Source organism: Scleropages formosus, chromosome 4 (genome assembly GCF_900964775.1).
Source record: "Scleropages formosus chromosome 4, fSclFor1.1, whole genome shotgun sequence".
NCBI classification, from domain to species: domain Eukaryota; kingdom Metazoa; phylum Chordata; class Actinopteri; order Osteoglossiformes; family Osteoglossidae; genus Scleropages; species Scleropages formosus.
In genome coordinates, this window is record NC_041809.1 from 453,119 (window position 1) to 473,481 (window position 20,363).

The 20,363-nt window shown below is 45.5% G+C and overlaps 1 long non-coding RNA gene across 1 annotated transcript in view; it reads left to right on the plus strand.

Annotated features, from left to right (window-relative positions):
• The first annotated feature begins 142 nt into the window (after positions 1-142).
• LOC108927093 (uncharacterized) overlaps positions 143-20,363 on the plus strand; it is a 44,735-nt gene continuing 24,514 nt past the window's right edge. The window contains exons 1-3 of the long non-coding RNA XR_001965540.1: positions 143-198; positions 777-1,074; positions 6,776-6,863. This is a non-coding gene — a long non-coding RNA (uncharacterized LOC108927093). The remainder of the gene's footprint in view (positions 199-776; positions 1,075-6,775; positions 6,864-20,363) is intronic.

Genomic DNA, 20,363 nt, shown 5'->3' on the forward strand with positions numbered 1-20,363 from the left:
TTATTAGCCCGGTCTTGTATTGTTTGGGAGACTGCGCCAGTATCGGTGTGTTTACCGTTTCCTTTATACATCTACCGCTTGCACTGTCATTGCCACAACTGCTACAGCTGCTGTTAATTTATTTCGACGTTTATTTTTTGAAGGCTGCAGAAGATGTGACCCGAGAAAGGACTTATGAAAACGGGCCTCGCCTTACGTGTAAGTAAGGACCAGCGTTTTGCCAGTCATTTTCAGTCATTGTTATTTTGTTTGCATGGAGTGCTTTGCTCTTCGGTGATATTCAGAAATCTCCATTGTCAAAAATATTCTTTTTCACAAATTCATTTCATAATGACTTTTCTGGTTTTTCATTTGGAGTTAATGCAAACAGGTTTTTTTTCAGTATTACATAATTACATCAAACATTCTATACATCCTATAGTTTTACCCTTCACCGTACACATTCATTGCATTAATATTTATGTGTATTCTGTGTACGTTCATGCATATTTTCAGTGTTTCAGTTTAAGTTCATAGGAATACTACTATTATAGTATGCATAAGAAAAATCTTGTCAGATGTTTCTTTATTCAAAATATATTAAACTTAAACATAGTATGTAGCTCATAACATGAAATGTAACAGCCAGTTACTGTCCTCAGTTTGAATCCACAAATTCACTGTCGTGTTTTGTGATATGAAAATAATGCATTTTGCACTGTTTACATTTAAAATCTATTATGCTAGTAAAGGTGGTTATAATAAGAGCCATTTTTTTCCACTCTGTAAACATGCAGGGGCTAGGGCTCTCCTTTTGAGCCAAGAAGCAGGGAAAAGAGCAGCGATGCCTGTGCTGGAGTTGCTGGAAGTGCGTGGCACCCGAACACGCTGCACATTGTGCCTGCAGAGATTGATGTTTTGTCATCCACCTGCTTCAAAGCTGCAAAACCAGCCGCTGCACAAGAAAACCCAGGCGGCTTCAAAAAAGGCAAACAAAGAAATGTTAGCAGCCTGTTTACATATGAGTGGAGGAGTATCGGGGCTCGTGCCGGCATGAGCCTGAGATGCAGGAGAGCTTTCAGAGCCTGCAGACGGGTGAGTGTTAAACGCATTTTTTTGTTTGCACCGCTGAGGAGCAATTTAAGACGATTTCACTCTGGCTGTGGGCTTTACGGGGGAGCTTGACAACCTGTGCGGGAATTCAGCGCTTCCTCAGTCATATGCAGATTGAGGCAGTCATGGAAGATTCACAGCTAATATAGATTTGTTTTTTTCTAAATGAAAGCTCACATAATTTGGCATGCTTGTATAATGTGACTGAGCACTGGCATTAGTCTCCCCTCCCCATTCCTGTGCTCTCTTCATTTTGTTGCCTCCTTTTTACCTTTGAGCTGAGTGATCTATTGTGCATTGTTTGTCGCCGGCCATGGTCACTTCTCTGGAATGCAATTGGCTGGAGCTGCATCGTGTAGGTCTTGCACCCTGCTTCTCGCTCTCTTCCGCTCCCTCACTCGCTCTCTCACACTTGGCTTTGCAGCAAAACAGGAGCAGAGGTGGTTGGCTTAACTTGTTTCCCCCCCCCCTTTCTGCTATCCTCCTTCTGCATAGATCCAAATAGAAATAGGATGTTATTTTCTCCTTAAGCGCCGAGATAAATACTGCTTCAGTAACAAACCAATAATGATAAAATGATTATTATTACTGATATCTTTGTCAGAATCGGGGAACATCTGTCTCCGCCGTTCCCTCAAATTGTCGCATAATTGTTTGCATAATGGTGCCTGCTTTCCAATTGCCTCTGTGACCAAAAGCACTCCATGTCTTATTCCATCCTGAATTTTTATGTTGCTCTTTGTAACGCCATTGAGGAATAAAACTAAATATCAGAGCCAGCTGCTAATGCAAGAGGGTATTTTGGAAACATTTATAGTAGATATTTATGTTAGAAAATAATTTTCAGTATATCTATGTTTAAACATATACTGGATCTTTGCATGTTTAATCTGAAAAAATGGTACATTTTACTTCCAATGAATTGAAACTAGTGCACTGAAAATAAATTTTAGTCCTCTGTTGAAAACTTAATCCAACTGACTGTATTTTCAAAGAATTTAATTATAACTCCAGTTTTTAATTAATAATGAGATTGGTTTGGACTGGATTATGACAAGTTGTTTGAATTTATAATTTAAGGATTATTTAGTACGTGTGCCTGAGGGACTGTCATGGGATAAAATATGAGTGTAGAATTTGATCATTTTCAAGAAGGGGATTATTCACAAACAAATTACGTCTCACAGCTGCCTTAGATATTACCAAGCTGAGGTCCACAGGAGTGTGTCCAAGAGAGAGCTTCATAACCAGGTGGTAAATTCCATGAAGATACACAGAGATTTATTCATTTAGCAGACACTTTTCTCCAAAGTGATGTACTGTGATTACTATGTAATACTTTGCTGACACTCTTGTCCAAGGTGACTTACAATGCTAGTTACACTGCAGTAAACTCCTTGTAATAATTCACTATGTATACACTAGAGCAATGTAATACACTTTGTAACCCGAGACAATTTAGTGTCGTCAATCCACCTGAAACACATGGACCTTGAAAACGTGGGGAGCACGTGCAAACTCCACACAGTCAGAATTGAAACCGCATCACAAACCGCATGGCCCGGGCTCCGAGAGACACCACCTCCGTTCTTTGTGCCCCTTTGCTGCCCAGTAGTAATAGACTTGTCTTTGGCTTTTTATCTCCTCACTCAGAAGCATGCAAAGGGCATAAGATATGCGTAGCACAGCTTGTTCCACCCTGAACATTAACCACTGTTTGAACCCCTTTATGTTTTTCCAGTATGATGTCTTGATTGGAGGTTGGTTCACGGGGGACCCTTGTCCCCCCTTCATTAATTACATTACTAATTCTGTGGCAGGGAGTAGAGCCACGGTGGGAAATGAAGTGTCCCAGGCCTGAATTTCACCACTTAATTTCAAGGGCTTTGGCAGTGAGATGTGAGATTGATATGTAGCACAGGCCATTTGGACCCCTTCCTGGACCTTCATCGAGGCTGGTTTTTCACTGAGGCTTTTGGACAGCATGTTGGCAGCGCTTCAGGCCAGGACTGGGTCTTGTCACCGGGCCAGTTAAGGTTAAAACAAATTTAAATGTTAAAGAAAATGGCACATTTACCACCAGGAGTGTCTTGTCTTGTCTTGTTTTCAAACATTTCTTTTTGTCTTTTTGTCTGTCCATACTGCGTGAATGAGTATTACCCATGAGGTTTGGCTGGGCTTTTTTCTTCCTTTGGCACGTGATTATGGAGGCGAGTGGCAGCTTGTGTGATTCTGTACATTCACTGCACAGTGTTGCGGACCAGCTATGTCTCACCCTGGTTTGAAGTCTTAACCTGGATTAGAGAACTTCAGAGGTTGGGGTGAATCCAGCTGCCTGTCAGACATGAGTGGATGGCATTAGAAGGAGTGGATCCCATCCCTAAGGGGATGCTGAGGCAAGTTGGATATAATTGACTTTTTCGGCTCTCCCTTGATGCCCTGTGGGCTGCCGTTCTTGTGAGGAGAATACCTCGGAGGGTAAATATCAGAGAGGACAAGGTTTGATTGGGTCGCAGGCTTACGCACCAATCAATATCTGCAGTCTTGAGTTCTGCTCGTAGTCCCAGGTACGGCTGTTGAGGCCGTGCGTCCCGTTACGGTGACCTTCGACTTGGACACGGGTGGAGGGTCCTGGAGGGCCTGCAGCTCCGGTGTCTTGTTGTTTGTCTCTGTTGCTTGTTAGTTTGTTTGCTTAAAGTCTGATAATGGTGGATGTGGGAGCTGGAGGGCAATGCTTACTTTGGTGGGTTCACCCCTTAGGCCTTTGGAATCCTGAGTGAAGTAAAAAGTACACAGGATAGTCTTGTTTTTGCACACATTTTAATAGTGTCTATATTGGCATGTGGGGAAAAGTAGAAAAACAGTCCTTTTTTGAGATGTTTTATCTCTTTAGGTGGTAGTGCCTTTTGTTCACTGAGGGTGGCGCCACAGTGTCATCCACATGTTAAATCATGTCATGTGACCGCACCTCTCAGTGTGAACTTTCTGGTCAGTCTTCCTCTGGCATTTTTCAGACTGGCATAATTTTTTCCATTGTCTCAGTGTTTAGCATTTTTATCGCAGGGCTTTGTCACAGAGGCAGAAAGCAGAGGCGTGTCCCTCAACTGATAATGTGCATGTATGAAGTGTGTCCATGAAGTGTTTATAAACCGTTGCTGCTGATACTCCGTACGATGGTTTGAAAACAGAAGTAAAAGTTACAATTTTAAAATTATTCTAGACTTTAGCACACCATTTGATATGACAAAAATAACTTGCTGCATTTTAACTATTGCAATATTCAGGAGGTACTCTGTGCAGAATTAACTTTTTACACGCTACAATGTTTAATAGACCCATCTAGTAGATTTTACTTTTATCTGATGCTTTTCTTCAAAGCAACTTACAATGTTAAGGTGCCCACAACGTTTACCTATTTGTACAGCTGGGTAACTTTACTGGAGCAATAATAGGATAAGGGGCTTGCTCAAGGGTACTACGGTAGTAGCCGACATCGAAGCCGGCAATCTTTGGATCCAGAGACAGCGGATGTAAGTACTGCAATATCAGCTGCCCCTGCTCGGAGCACTGTGATGGATACAGTTTGAAGAGCTTAGAAGTCACACAGAGGAAGATTAGTTGGAGGAGCTACATTGTCTCACTAAAATTTAATGTAGTTTTTTTCGAAGATTAATTAGGACTTTTGATTAGTTTTTATTACTTGGTTAGATTAATTGTTATATGTCTAGTGTTTGTCACGTGGCTAAACTTGAAAGTCACTGAAGAGTTAGTTTGTATGTTGGTGTAAATAACCGATAACCGAGTGTCAATTTATTCTGAATTTGTTGCAGGGCACGCTGCATAAAGTCCTGCCTTCACAATAAAATTGCATCACTTCATAATTGTTATTTTGCTTAAATTGCAATGCACATACACTCTCAATGAAACTAGAAGAAAGTAAGAGAATGCATTTTTTCTTTTGAAGAAGATGCTACGTTTATATTTATTCATTTAGCAGAGGAAACAGTGCATATATATTTAGGTATACTTAGGGCATATATTGTGATACTTTGAATGTAGTTATGTGTACACGTGTACATACGCATATTTGTGTCTGTGCATGTAAATCTAGAGTGAATAGAACCAGTATAAATATATATAACGGTTTAAATAGTGCGAGTTGTACTTCTCTAGCTGTTTTATCTTCCAAAGAAACATATTTTTTTCCGGCATTTCAGTGTAATACGGTGTGTTCATGATACTAGTTGGAGGCCTAAATCTACACCTTCTCTTGCGCGATGTTCCCAGGATCACCGTGAAAACTTTTGTTTTGTGTTGTGTAACACTGTACCACGCGTGTGGACGTGCAGCACGGTAGAGCTGCTCATCATGTGAACGGCTCTTCCCTGCTCTCTCTCTGCGCGTGTGCGTGTGCGTGTGCGTGTGCCGTGTGTCCACGGACCCCCAGTCCTTTCGTTGCGTCAATATTTCAGAATAATAGCCTCGTGGCCGCTTAGGCAAAAAAGTAAATAAAGCAGTAAACGGCGGCGCGTGCGTGGGTGTAACGCAGTAACGCACGGACACGATGATGCGCGTGTGTGAGGACGGAAAAAAGGCCGCGTCGTCGTGCGGCAGTCGAGTCGGTGTCGCTGCTCGCGCCCTCCGCGGTAATTCACCGGCAATTGATCTGTCGCGGAACTCGGCCGGACATTTTCGGCGTGAGAGTGACCGTACGAGTGAGTCGGGCGCCAAATCAATCAATCATTCATCTCAATCGATGGCGCGCGCGCGCGTTTTATTTGAACGACGTCTCCCAGCTCCGTTTTCCTCCCTAATGAGGATTTGCGCAACTTTGTCTGCGCGGCGGCTGCGGCGGCTGCGACGGCGGCTCTGCGCGCTCCGCACACGTGCAGCGCTCGGCGGTCCGAGCCGCCGGTGGGCCGGGCGGTCGATGGTCGATCGATGGCTTTTTATTAAAAATGTTTACTGTGAAATAAAAATCCATGTGATTTTCTTTGGAAAAAAAAAAGACGAAGACGAAGCGCCGGTGTTTCACAGCTTTGCTCCGTCCGACACGCACATTTTCATTATTTAATATAAATTACATGATGATATACAGTCACACAATGATTCACAATGGTAACCGAAATATACACGTTACGTACTATGAATTTATACAGTACGTGATATACATGAAATTTTTCCAACGTTACAAATGATGATATTTGTAAAAACCAATGTAACCTATTTATTTGATAATAACCTTTTTAATAGCAGCAATCTTTGCCGCGTTTGTTCTGCAGTCAGTGACGGGGAGAAATGGGGTTAATCGTTAATGGGAACCATTGTGTTTGTGGCTGGATGTGAAGTGTTAGACTAAGTAGGACGGAGAAGGATGTGTGCGAGGAGCTGAGGCTGCGGCTGCGGCATCCCGTGTGCTCTCCACAATGAACAGTGCACTGTGTGACTGTACCGCACTTAAATACGATTTCTAATCCCTCACAGCCAAAGACCATTAGAAGTATAATGGAATTTGAAGAGCATCTTTATTTAGATCTGCCATTCTTGAGATTATGAAAAATAAACTGGGCACTTCTTACTGGGAGAAGAGGTAAAGGGAGAAAAAGGCAGCAAAACAGAGAGGTGCCCAGCCTGAACGGATATTTTGTGGCTTTGCAATCAGGGTTTATTTCTTATCTTGCAGGAGATGGAGAGAATAAGACGGCAAAGCTGCCGAAGCCCAGAATGAAAGCGAACCAGCAGGTGAGCCCGGAGGCTGGGGGGCGTCTCAGGTGAGTGTGCGCGGAGCCCTGTCGAGTGAGAACGGTGCAAATAAAATAATAAGGGTGATTTGGGTAATCAGACTTAACGGTTTTTATCAGTGTCCGGTGTCTCTGGGACCCACTGTGTTCCACTTCCGCTGCTGGCATTTACACTGACGTACGTCGCCGTGCCTGGTTGCTAAGATGAGGGCTTCCCGGGCACTTTGATCACCGTGGTAACCCACTCCTAATTTCTCTGCTGCTGCGGAAGAACAGTCATTGGCTCCGAGGTTGGGCCCTGCCTGGCATTGCCGCACCGCGTTCCCTCTTCTGTGTGTGTGCATGTGTGTGCCACGGGCTGCTCTCTAAATAATTACTGCCTTTGACACAAGCGCGATCTGGATGTGACCTGTTATCATCGAGGAGAGGTTCCAGGGGCGAGTTGAATAGCAAGCTCGCAGATGACGCGCGAACTTGAAAATAACCTACGCGTGTAATACACGCAGGCTGCTTTGGCCGTGCAGACTGATATTTTAGACTCCCCTGTGTAATAGTGCCGTGTATCAGCATAACTCTCCGGGCCTGGGTTAGAAAGTAGATTTAATTTTGTGGGAATGATCTGCCGTTGCATCTATTACAAACAATGTGAAACGTGAATAAACTGCCTGCCGTATCAGTAGCAAAAAGTGTACAGTTTGTAGCCCATGTGAGCTTGCCTGCATCTGCTTAACAAGTGAACGCTTCTAATAATATCAAAATCTGCATCGCGTTGTCCAGATTAGATTTAGATTTAATTCTTCATGAAATATATTCTATTGTTTGTATTTTCAGCCCTTTAGGTGGGGGGACTACAACAAAGCAATGAGGGGTATTGTGCAGTAGCACATTCTTACCAAAAGAGGGCAACAGATCATTTCAGAACGCCTGTCTCATCGAAATGGATGCAGGTGTCGGGTTAAATGTGTAAATAACAATAATTTACATTTACTTCTGGAATAGCTCTTCTGCACTGTCAGTCTGTAGTTCAAAGCAACTCCACAGTTTTAGCAACAAAGGTGTATGTTGTCACATTCCTGCAATATTTGAAGCGGGAATGAAATTCTTTGCAGCGAAAGTGTCAACTCACCATGAGTCCTTGCCAGGGCACAGATTCCACGCGGAAACCAGAAACAAACGAGTCCTTAAAATTATCTCTGCTGCAGTCGACCAGCCAATCCTTAACTGTTTAGGAAAAGAAGTTGTGTTGCATTTTTATTTATGGTTAAAATGCAGTTCAACTTTTTCTCCTAGAAAAGCTGCGGGACCCAGGATATTTATGAGCTATCGCTTTCTCCTGGTTTTGGGTCCGCGAAGGCAGCTTCTGTGTCTGTAGCCACGTGTTCGGCCAAAACCGCTCTTCCTCGCTGCATAAATCAGGTTCCCATTTTCAAGAGGCTGGAGTCAAGGTGAGGAGAGAAAGAAGAGAGCTTCATGGTTTATGGTTATGGGTGGCATCCTTCGTACCCTGACACAGTGGCGTGTGGGGTTCTGATGGGCACCGTATGATGGAGCTCCGTCACGATGACGTATTTAACAACTTTACTTGTCTTGTTGAAAACCTGTGTTTAATCCAGTGGTTCTGCAGGCGGCCAGATGGATTGCTTGAATATAGGAAGACTCTTGCTGGCAAGACCTGGTGTCTCACCAAACCCCCAGGCCCTGTGCCCCCCCTTGCCCTTGCCCACCTGGAACAATGGCAAAATTTGGCACAGCTCGCAGCCTTTGTTCTCCAGCTGGATCCAAGGGATGGAGGCTGGGACAGGGTCAGCAGCAGTTTTGTCTGTTGCCAGCAGAGGGAGGGCTGCCCTTGAGAGGGTCCTAGGGGCACGCCGAGATTGTTGTTTATTGGGCGTATTGCGAAGAGAGTCAGCCTGTAGGGTTTTGCAGAAGCTGGACCAACTGCCTACATGAGCACTCAACGAGAAAGTCTGAGTGTGTTCGAGGAGCAGTAAAACAGTATTTATTGTTAGTAAAGTGCTGGCAGGGAGTGCGTGCGTGTCTCATTGTTTATCCGGTGGTCAAATACAGACAAATAGAAGCTGGTTGCACTCAGACTTGGCACCGTGGCCATCATAGGCTCTTCAGCGTGCTCCTGCTCCGGTTGACAGCTTTTCTCTCGCCGTCGTACGAGGAAGCCACTTGCGTAGTTGCTAGAGCCATTGACTTGCAATGGGAAGGAAGGTCTGGCTTTGGAATCTCACCACCTGCTCCTGAGCAATGTACTTGCCTTGAATTGCTATAAAAGTGGGTAAATAATTGCAAGTAGCTCAATATACAGAAATCACTTTGTAAGTTGTTGAGTCCTCACAGTTTTGGAAGATTTTCATGTATCAACATCTGTGTCAGCGTGAGCATTATTACCGATGTCATAGAGTGTTTTTTTGCTATTTGTCTTTCCTTTGGAATGTGTACACAAATGAGTTCATTGGGTTGGATGAACCGTACAATTAGTTTCCTGTCATGGAACGTAAAGGTAAATTACTCGCATGCTTGTGAGACACGTACGAGAATGCAGAGACTTTTGAATGTATCTATCGTAAAGTGTGCGGTACAGAGCATTGTCATGTACAGTTTCAGTGTAGTAAACAGAGTCTTTGTGCTGGTGCCACTGGCTGATAAATGAGCATTTGTGTGATTTTTGCTTTCTGTGGTCCATGTATGCCGTGTGGCATTAACAAAAATCACGCCGTAAAAATTCAAAGGAATATTTGGCAGCCCTGGATCCTGTCGTTTTATAACATCAAATACCCTGTTCAGTATTTTTTTTACCTTTTGTTTTTTCTGCTGCACGGCATATCATATTCTAACTGAGATATTAATGGGCCGTTAATTGCATGTTTGTCTAACTGATGAGGAGCGCACACCTTTAATGTGTCAGAGAAATGGGGGGAAAATGAGGGAAAAAAACATGAAAAGTATGCGCGGCGAGGCACTGTTTCTGTTTCTGTTCACTGAAACAATGGCAGTGTAAATATAGCGCACGCCAGCCATTAAGCAGCCTTCTCACAATGCTCCGCGCTTTAATCTCTTTCTCCTTGCTCTCGCCGGCTCCGTGCTCGACGTATACGCCGCACAATTCTGCTGAAGTGGCTCCGGTGAAACGCTGAAATCTGTTTCAATGGCGCATTTGGAAGAGCATTCCGCTAATTATATGGATCCACAGACCACAGCAGGTGTGTATTGTGGGGAAGTTGAACGCCTGTTTAAACTTTATTTTAGTCTTTACAGTGAAGGGAAATGCCACATGCTATATCATACATCTTGGTAGCTTGTAGCAGCAGAAATCCCGCTCTGACTCTTTGTGTTGGGCTCTTTTTTATTTATTTACTTATCTATCTATCTATTTATGCATGAAGGAATGATTATTCACAATTATGTCAATGTTCAGTGTTACCTCTCAGCCTCGTCCTGTAGCTACGTGGGAAAGGCGTCGGTGACTCCTGTGCTCCCTGACACCCCGTCGCCCAGCGTACCAGCCTAGTGCTCGCCGAGAGAGGATCGTGTTCCAAAGGAGCAGAAGAAATAACTTCAAGGTGATTAGTTGTTCTGGAGAATCTTGGCCGTGGAGGCAGGAACACTAATCCCTGCTTTGGTTGGAAACGATTCTCGGAGTGGGCCTCAGATTCCGCCCCCTCTCTGTCTTCAGACCCGTGTCAGCTCGAGTTCCTCTCTGCTTTTGCTCAGCTCTCACTCCCAGTGCCTCCTGGCAAGCCCTGCTATTTATAAGGAATCCTTTTTCTCTTTCACTTTTAGTTTTTTTTTTCCCCTGCTTGTTTGATTTTCTGCCCTCCTTAAGAAGGTGGCCGTCCAGAGGGTTTGTTCACGGATGCGCTTTTTCTCACCCGCAATCCTCTCCTGCACTGGCGCTCGGCTCTCTGTCGATTCGCACCGTCTCCGTACGTTGAATGTCGGATATTGACGCTCCGAAAGTCAGCTGGGCCAAATGATCTGTGGAATTGCTGTTACTAATTACTGATTTCTGCAAAATCGTGTCATAATGGGTTACCATATTTTTTAAATTTAAGAAGCATAATGTTGCTCATTAATCACAGGAACGGTTTTCAGTGCGCTTACCCAAATAGTTAAAACCTGTTCTCGAATGTACTCCTATCTCCTTAAATGTGAAGCGCCGCGTTCCCCTTTAAGGTGTGCCGTTTCAGACGTGCTCTAGGCTGTGGGTGCGACACGAGCGCGTGGGTTCTCACCTGCACGCCGGTTTGACAGACTCGGGAACAGAGTGTGGTGAGGTGCGGGATGCGTCTCTGCCTCCTGCTCCCCTGTGAGATGCTGGAGCGGCGGCTTAGAAGTGACTTCTCCTGGCACCTGGAATCCAGCGCGGCTGAGTTCAGCACTAACGCTTGTGTCACACAGGAGCCTTTAAAAAAGCAACTCCCCCAAAATATAAAAATAGATCTGTTTTTTTTTTCTTTCTTTCTTTCTTTCTTTCTTTCTTTGGCGCATTGCCCGAGGCATCCGCAAGTACAGTTCTTGGTGGGAGACTTCAGGGTTTCCTAATGAACTTCATCTGCTTATGCATTTGTGTAAATCGGGCAGCTGCGGTGTTTCCTAAAGGGCCATCGATCGATTTGACCTCTGACTCCATAAAGAAAAGATGGACTGACTGATACTCAGTCTGCTCTCCTGAGACTAGTTATTCGAACCTACAAGAATTTCATACGAAACAAACAGAAAAAAAAATAAAAATTTAGAATTAGTTAAATGTCCTGCGGAACTGTGAAACAAAGGAAGTGGAGGAGGGGCGGCTCTCCGTGGAGAAGCTTGTAGCCACAGCTCCCCAGGTAAAAGGTGAGAAGTGTGCACATGTGGGGTGGGGTGGGAGGGGGACAGAGAGGTATTCTCTGAGGAATTACTCTTTGGCACATGCTCACCTAGCAGGAAACATGGCTTATGTACAACACTTCAACTTGCCCTCTTTGTAATGTGTCACTTTAAAATGACTCATCGTCATGCTGCACACGGTGAAATATGTGTTTGTCAGTTGGGCAATCTTGAAACTGAAATCAACATTTTTAATAACTTCAAAGAACATAGATTAAGGGTAAAGCCAGGTAAAAGGTTTAAAGTAACCTGCATTTTTTTTTTGTCTGTATCAAGTTGTCTCTGCAAGTCATTTTGAGCGAAGGCATCAGTTAAATAAATAATTGTACTGGTACTTTCAGTCCTGCTATTCCTGCTTCTCCCTGTTCCAGAATGTGTAAAATAAATGTCCTTGACCTTTGTTCCCTGATCAGCCTTGCTTAAATTCCTGGTTTTATTGTTAAGTTTCATTTTACTATGAAATATGCACAACAGGATAACGAGGGCTCAGGGACTCTGCTTATTGATTTTTATTTTATAGTTGGGCAAAAGAATGAAATGGAACAAACCACTGAGTTGTTATTGTGAGGGAGAGCAGCTGATCAAGTTTCACTGCGAGACATTCACAATCCAAAGTTCACAGTTTGTATTACATTAATGTCTTTTTTCATGATTTTTATCATGAATCATAATTTTTCACCCCATAATTTTGTTCAGGATCAGATTTTTTTTCCAGGCTTGGTCTTTCTCGATTAAATGGAATCGTTGCTCACATTTGCTTAAGAAGAAATTAGTTATAAGAGGAACGATGTTGTTTTTTTGTGCTATATGTGAAGATGTGGAGAACTCAGATGAACACTGTGTTCAGGGAGATGATTGAATAGGTGATCATATTAATGGCTTCGCTGTCCAGAAAAATTGGGAGCCTGGAAAAAGACCTTTACCGACAGAGTTTCTTTGAAAACTGTTCTGAATCCATTAGTTTTTTTTTTATTTAATTTGTCGTAATGTACATGATTTAATCTGAAAGATACATTTGGCAGAATTAAAGCACTTTGGGTCACTTGATCATACAATACGGATTAGCCTGTCTTTTGACAAGTCTAGTTATGGACTAAGGGGGACGTGGTGGTGCAGCGGGTTTGGCCGAGTCCTGCTCTCTGGTGGGTCTGGGGTTCGAGTCCTCCTTGGGGTGCCTTGCAACGAACCGGCTTCCCATCCTAGGTGCGTCCCCTCCCCCTCCAGCCTTGCACCCTGTGTTGCTGGATTAGGCTCCGGCTCGCTGCGACCCCACTCAGGACAAGCGGTTTCAGCCGGTGTGTGTGTGTGTGTGTGTGTGTGTGTGTGTGTGTGTGTGTGTGTGTGTGTGTGGTTATGGACTGTTTCTTGAACGTTTCAGAACGAATGATAAAATGTTAGTTTAAATGGTCACCACATGGCCTGATTCTTGCGCTCCGCAATCAGTATTCAGTGCACACGAGCCATCGCATCCTGCTCAGTCATATTTACCTGTATCGTTGATCTGAAGTTCCCAGCGGTGACAGGTAAATATGCCCACGGGGACAGCAGCTTTGTTGTTTGGAACCAGAGCCTGCCTTTGACCTGGGAGTGTATGTGGGCGAGGGTGATGGCCTGGTCCTCTTCTGTCTAAGAAACATGCTTTGTGTGTTTGGTGTCTGCGATACAGAGTGCAAGTTATGGTTAAAACATCCTGGTCCTTGGCAGCGTATCGCTGTGTTTAGAAATATGCTGTCAATGAAACGTCACATCTCTTACTTAAAAATCACTGTCTTTGCATCATGTCATTCTTACTGGTAACGTCATTCTGCAGAATATTTTTATTGCCATGGTGACACGGTGGTGCAGCGAGTAGCTCTGCCACGTCACAGCATCTTGGTGATGTGAAAGAATGTGGGTTCGATCCCCATGTTCTCCCAGTGTCTGCGTGGGTTTTCTCCCACAGTACAAAGACATGCTCTTCAGGTGGATCGATGTCTTTAAATTGCCCTTAGTGTGTGAATGGGTGAGTGCATGCATGCGTCTATTTGTGTGGCTACCCTGTGATGGACTGGTGTCCCGTCCGGTGTGTAGCCGCTGAGCCTTGCGCCCGATGCTCCTGGGATAGGCTCCGGCTCATTGCGACCCTGCTCAAGAGAAAGTGCTCATTGAAATTGGACGGTTGGATTATTGTTGCCTTTGCTCTTGTGTTTATTATGTTTTGTCTTCACTGATATGTCTTCGATCTTCCTAATGTGTCGGTTTTGATGTTAATGCGGTAATGTTCCTGCTTGCACTGCTATTGTGATAGTACAAGCTTAGCTGTGGCTGTTTCTAAGAGTGACTTGTTCCATATGTTTGACACATATGGAGGGTTGCTAGGGCACCATGCCGAACGCCATGAGACTGCCATAAGTTATGGATGAGCCCTTCAAAGCACAGAGGAGCGAGTCTTTATGAGGCAGCATTTAGGGGTCTGAGCGTGAAGGCAGCTACGAAACATATTGTACAACCGAGGTAGAACAGCTTCATTTGTTCTCATTTTCAAGCCTAGAGCTTAAAGAATAAAGCCGGCCACCCCGAAGGAGCCCAGTTCCCTGAGAGCAGCTGCTTGCGAACTGTGCAGGGAACTGTTGCGCCGAGGGTCGGTGCCGCTCATGTACCAGTCCGCAGGTCAGCAGAAGCTGAGCTCGGCTTGTATTTGTACGTGTCTCTCCGGTTCCCGAATGCACCGTCAACACTGCTGGCAGAAGACGCTGGACAGTGTTATTACAGAACGGGGCCATCGTGGTACAGCGCAGGAACTGCAAAAACAAGGTACCGAAGTGCAGCATTAGCGGTGGCATCATTACTACACAAGTGGTTCTGTTAATGTGTACTGCCATAGTGTAGCTGTGTGGGAGTGCATTCAAAGGGACAACAAAACATGGTGGAAAGGTGACCACCATTTAGGGCATAAAGTAAGTACTTTATTGAGGCAGTATTGAGAGAAACGAGAGGATAATACATGTTTATGAAAATGCTGCTGGTTTTATGAGGTATGTGCCATTGAACAAACACGTGCTAATATTAATAAACTCCATTTGCATCGGCGCTCGTTGAATGTCACTGATATTGGCCATCCTTAAAGGTCAGCTTCAGCCGTGGCGCCAAGGCTGCTATCTCAGGGGTGGTACGAGTGGGCCTGGGCTTTAAACGTTCTTCATACACGGGCGCTGTGATGCTGCCAGCTGCATTCCCACAGAGCCCAAAGCAGAAGTTCAAAACAAATGCTTTCCAGACGAATCGGTTGCACTCTCCGTGAGAAGTCCTGCACCTCGCCGAGTTCTCTTCGCAAACTCCTTGCTAACTGCTCCCCTTCCAGCAAACTTCCCCAGCAAGAAGGAAATCTCCTCAGCTCTGAAACTGACCTTTGTGCCATCTTTAGCGGCGCAAACTGAGTAATGTGCTCTAAGGTGACCACGGTGCAGCCTCTTCATCCATGTTTTGAAAGCATTGTCTGTGGCAGCGTTAATAGGGGTGTCCTTGGCAGACCTGCCGTGGTAAGGAGAGCCAGAGGAGTGATGAACCGGACCTCCCCGAGGTGCGAGTCACCTAATGCAGACGCACTGCTCGCAGACAAGGAGGAGGCTCCGCTGAGGGATATTAATATATATATTTGAATAAATGTTCAGAGGACAGCACCTGAAACACTCTTTGCATAATGTAGCCTGACAGTGTATTTGTACTAATAACCCCTGAAAGTGGTAATAAAATAGTGTGAGGCTTACTGTATGGATGATTAATGCCAGTGGGGTAATTAAATTCCATTAGGCCCGGGTCCACTTGCCCACAGAGCCGTTGCCAGCTACGACCGGAAGACTAATGCCTTTCGGAGCCTACAGGGAGCATACGCTACCCTAGGATGACCGTGGGCCACAAGGAGGCAGTCTGCACTGGGCTTCTACTGGCATGGCAAAGACGCCACGCTGGTCCACGTACGCCAGGGAGCCGCAGTTCCCTTGCGCCCTCCCCCCAGCTCCCCCCAGCTCCCTCCTCTCTGAGATGCCGGCCCTCCTCCACCCTCCCGTACTCCCTGGAAATGAGAGCCAGCTGTGTCCCGTGCCCCCTGACGTCCTGTGGCTGTACATTCCTGAAGGCACGGAGCTGTTTGCCCCCTTTGCGAGTGGCTGCAGTAATGGCCCACTTGGGATGGTGAGGCACTGTGAGCGGTTTGGCGCTGCGGTGTGGCGGCCAGGTGCCGCAACACGCAACATAAGCATTTCATTAAAAATTGAAGAAACGGCTTTCGGTTACAGTAGCAAAAAATGCATTTTGGCCACATTCCAAAAGAGTCTAAATGTATGTGCGTCTCCCCCCCTTCATTCCAGCCTTTCTTCCTAATCACATTCTGGTTTTACTTGACCTTTCTTCTGCTAATTAGTTGCCTTCTTGAAAAGCATTATGGGTAATACATCTTGGGTGAGGCAGCTTCCCACTTTCCGCACCGGTAATCACTCTAAATGTATGAATGATTTATTTAGAGGAGTCGTTTCTCACAATCTTAAAATACACAAACCATAAAATACACCCCAATTATTACCTTGCTGCTGAGGACCGAGCGGCACCGTGCGTCGTCTCCTGTAATTGTAACGAGACAAAGGAGACGGGTAAATGGGCAGCGTCTCCAGGCCCGTGGATCAGACGCCGCACGAAAGGCTGAGGATGCTCCTCAGACTGTGGCCAGCGAGCCTTTACCACGCTCTGCACGCCTCACCTGTGTGCGCCTCTGTTTTTTTTTAATGGCTGCGAGACTGCACGCTGTAGGAAATTGAAATCACAGATCTTAATTTCGTCTTCGGTATTTCTGCTTTTGATTGACAAAAGTCTGAACGTTTTTATTAATATTCACGCCTGTCTGCTGTAAACGAGAACATGCTGTATATGTGGGTACCCTCTACGCATCTTCCCAGGGTTCAGAGCGTTACATACAGATGGCAGGCCTATATTTAAACATTTTTAATTTGTTAATTTTCTGTGGGCTTCTACATCAAGCTGCCTTTTATTGACTGGCATGTAAATTCCTTTTGAACACAGTCGCTCGAAACCCAGATTGATACATATGTCGCATTTTTCATGGCAATAACGTGAGCTGTTCTGTGCATAGTTTGCATCAATTAAGTGTGATGTAAATAGAAAGGACAATTTATTGCTCAGAGGATTTATCTGATTTAACTCTGTAATTGCTAGCTGTCCTCATGCCCATTATATAACAATTTGCTACGTTTGACACCAGCTGCTATGGAGTTAATGATGGAAGCTCCAGGGGAGAGTTGCAGTCTCAAACGCTTGTTTACAAGGTGTAATTTTATACAAGTGGCGCACATTTCGGTGTTTTCAGTACGTTTTCAAGAGCGAACGCGTGCACGCGTTTTCTGCAGTGCTGAAAGCGGTGATGCGTCCTCCCTTTTACTATGTTTTAACTTGGATTCGCACCTTTACGAAGCGGTCCGTGCGATGAGGATCGGAGCAGCCAGTGGGGGAGCTGCGACAAATGAATGGTATTGGGCTGCGCGCTGCTGTGTGGGTTGAGGGGCTGGGCCATCCTGGTACACGTTTCCTCTCCTTTTCGTTGTCTTGGAGGAGCATGTGTGCCAGCGTTTGCTCTTCCTCTCTCTTTAAAGTCATTACTGTTATTAGTGTTCAGGTTGAACCGCCTCCTTACACACAAACGCCTCTCTAGCACGTGTTCGGCGAAAGGCTCTTCTCTACGGCCACAGCTCGGGATGCGCTGGGCACGGGACGGATCTGACAGCAGTAACGGCGGATTGTTTACCCCCTGCCTGCCCAACCCCTTCCCCTGGCTTGCTGTACGCTGTAAGTATAAAATGTAAATGAGAGGCACGGCAGGCGGGGTGCGAAGACCGGTGGCAGGATCACAGCCTGGCCCCGGATGCCGCGCCGCTCCTGGTGCGCACATCACGTTGAGCAGCAGGTGCCATATTACTGTGTACAGAAAAGCAATTAGGGAGCATATTGGATGAATGAAGAGTGCATTAATATTAGCAAGTGCATTTGTCAGTGCGCTTGATGCGAGCGCCTTTCTTTTCTTTATGCAACATTAAGATTGTGGCTCTCATAAATTCTCTGCTTAAATTGCCATCTGTTCCCATGTCAGGCCACACAGAGATGCAGGGAAGTGCCCCTCCGAGCCTTTTCCTTTACACTCTATTACTTTGGAGTGAAGGTGGAGATCTTTGAGAGGCCAGCGGCTGTCCGCCTTTCATTTTCTCGGGGTCTCTTCCAAACAGAGGGCATTTTACTTTATTAATCTAACGGAGAAACGCTGTGCTGCCAAGACCGAATTGTATTTTGTTAATTGTAGCAAACAGGAATCTGCATTGCTCCTCATGTGGAGAGTTATTTCTGTATTGATGAGACAGGGCGTCCGATATACGGATGCATACCCTTACGTCTTCATATTGGGATGCAATGAGTACATTTAGCTTGGGACACGTTTCTAGTCTTACCTCGTACAATAAAAATCACAAAAGTCTCACATTCTCTCATATGTCTTGCAGGGAAATGGCACTGTACCCACATTGTTCTTATGATTGTATACCTTTACAGCAGTGTGCCATTACACTGCACTGCACCACACTGTTACAGCTTTAGAGAACCACTGAGGTTGCACAGCAGTACATAGTTACAGTGATGCATCATTAAAGATGTGCACAGTTACAGCGGTACAAACCTGTAATGGTTACGGGTTTGTATGTTGCCAGCTTTTCAGCACTTTTCATCTACCAAGCTCTTTTTTGACACCAAGCAGGCCTGCTGATCCACCTGCACTGGTCCCTGCAGGCAGTCTGTGTCTCCCCTGGCCTTCTCCTCCTCCTTCTCCTCCTCTTTGTGGCTGAGGTACCGTGCTTCTAGGCTGTCTCGAGAGCGGGCATCAGCGAAACACGCTCGCCATCTGCACAGGCCGAAGAGCTGGACACTGTCCCACCGCACTCTGTACCAGACCGAAGGCTCCGCAGTGGACCCTCGCCTTTAAAAGGCCTCCCTTTGCCATCGGGCTTGTTATATGTATGTGGCCTGTGCCGGCTGTCCCAACCAAACCAGCTGGCTTTCGGTTCGTCCCCGAGGAGCACTTCCTTAAGAATCCACTCCATTATTAAGATATTTAGTGTTTTGAAACTAACTCTCAAATATCTCTGCTGGCCAATTTGTCAGCCAGCTAAGGTTTAAGAGACTCATCAGTAGCTGCTGCCATAATCTGTGCAGCAGACTCTGGCTGCGAGATTAAAGATGAGGAGACTGAAAAAAGTTTGGGTACCGTGTGCCAAAATTCCTGTGTAAATAAGCGTGTTTAATGTGGTCTGCCTTCACGGACCTCCCTGGTCGATGTTTATGGCTCGAGAGCAGTAGTGTCCCCTTTGAAATGAAAGGCCAACTTGGCACGTTCTCTCTGCCTAGTGTTCTGAATTAGTGTAGCCCTTCGCCCTCCTCCCTCTCTTGCCTGCTCTGTCCTGCTCTGCCTCCTTTTCCATTGCTTCTTTTTTGCTTTCTGACTTGTGGCTTTCCTCAAAGCATGCTTGTTTATGGAAGCTGTGCTGTTCAAGATGGCATTGGGGGGCCTTTTCTCTCCCTTCTTATCTCATTTCAGCCTTAACTAACAAGACGGTGCTTCCTCCCTCACTGGAGTTGGCCACCCAACGCATTTCTGCGTGGTCCAGGCCCAGCACTTTCTCATTGGTATTCACAGCATCGAGGCTCTTTTCTCTTAGCTCCGTTTCAGAATTGCTTCATTCCCTCGGTTCAGAGTGCTCTTTGCTTGCTCTTTATTCGCCGCTAACGGATGTTTTCTCTTACCCGTGGTGTTGGACGCAGAGTCGGCGAGAGCGTCTCCTCTCAGTGTTGTGGTGTGTAGAGCCGTGGCCTGTCACGGTGAAGCCAACCGCACGGGGAACATACAGGCTCCACCTCTCCTAGAGACATACACACTGCCCAGCAACATATAGAAGCAGTCACACACACACATTAACCTACTGCACAAAAATGTGTACACTCAGACACATACAAAACGCTGTGGGGATTGAAGTGCACTGTAAGTAAATAAGATGCTCACGTTTATCAGGCTGTGGGTGAGACGTTCTTGTACACACATTTTCATACATCTCACCTGATATTAAGCATTCTGCTTCATGCTGGAGCTGCCGGGTGACTCTTTTGTAATGTAATTTCTCATCAGGGATATACAGTATATCAGCCCAAACAGTAATGTATGGACAGGAAGGTGCTGTTCCATGCAGATTCATATGCATATAGTGAATGAAAGCGTGATAAGTCATACAATGATTACTTTATTGTGTATTCACCTTCAGAGATATTTGAGATCCTTCATTTCACCACTAGATTTAATAAAGTAAAATTTGCATTAGGTCAGAACATTAGGAAAAGTGAGAAATGGCAGGTTCTTGTGTGTGCACAGCTTATTTAAGGGCTCAGTGACCGAGGCTCACGCTTCAGAGATGGTCCCGGGCATGAGATCACGCTGTTTGCATCCTGTCTCCTGCACACAGTGCTCAAAAAGCTTGTGCAGTTGTGTCCTCCTCGGAGAGGCCCCCACGGATGTGCTGTGTTGACAGGCAGAGGATGGGAATGGCTGGGAATTGTGTAGGCAGGGGGCCAGTT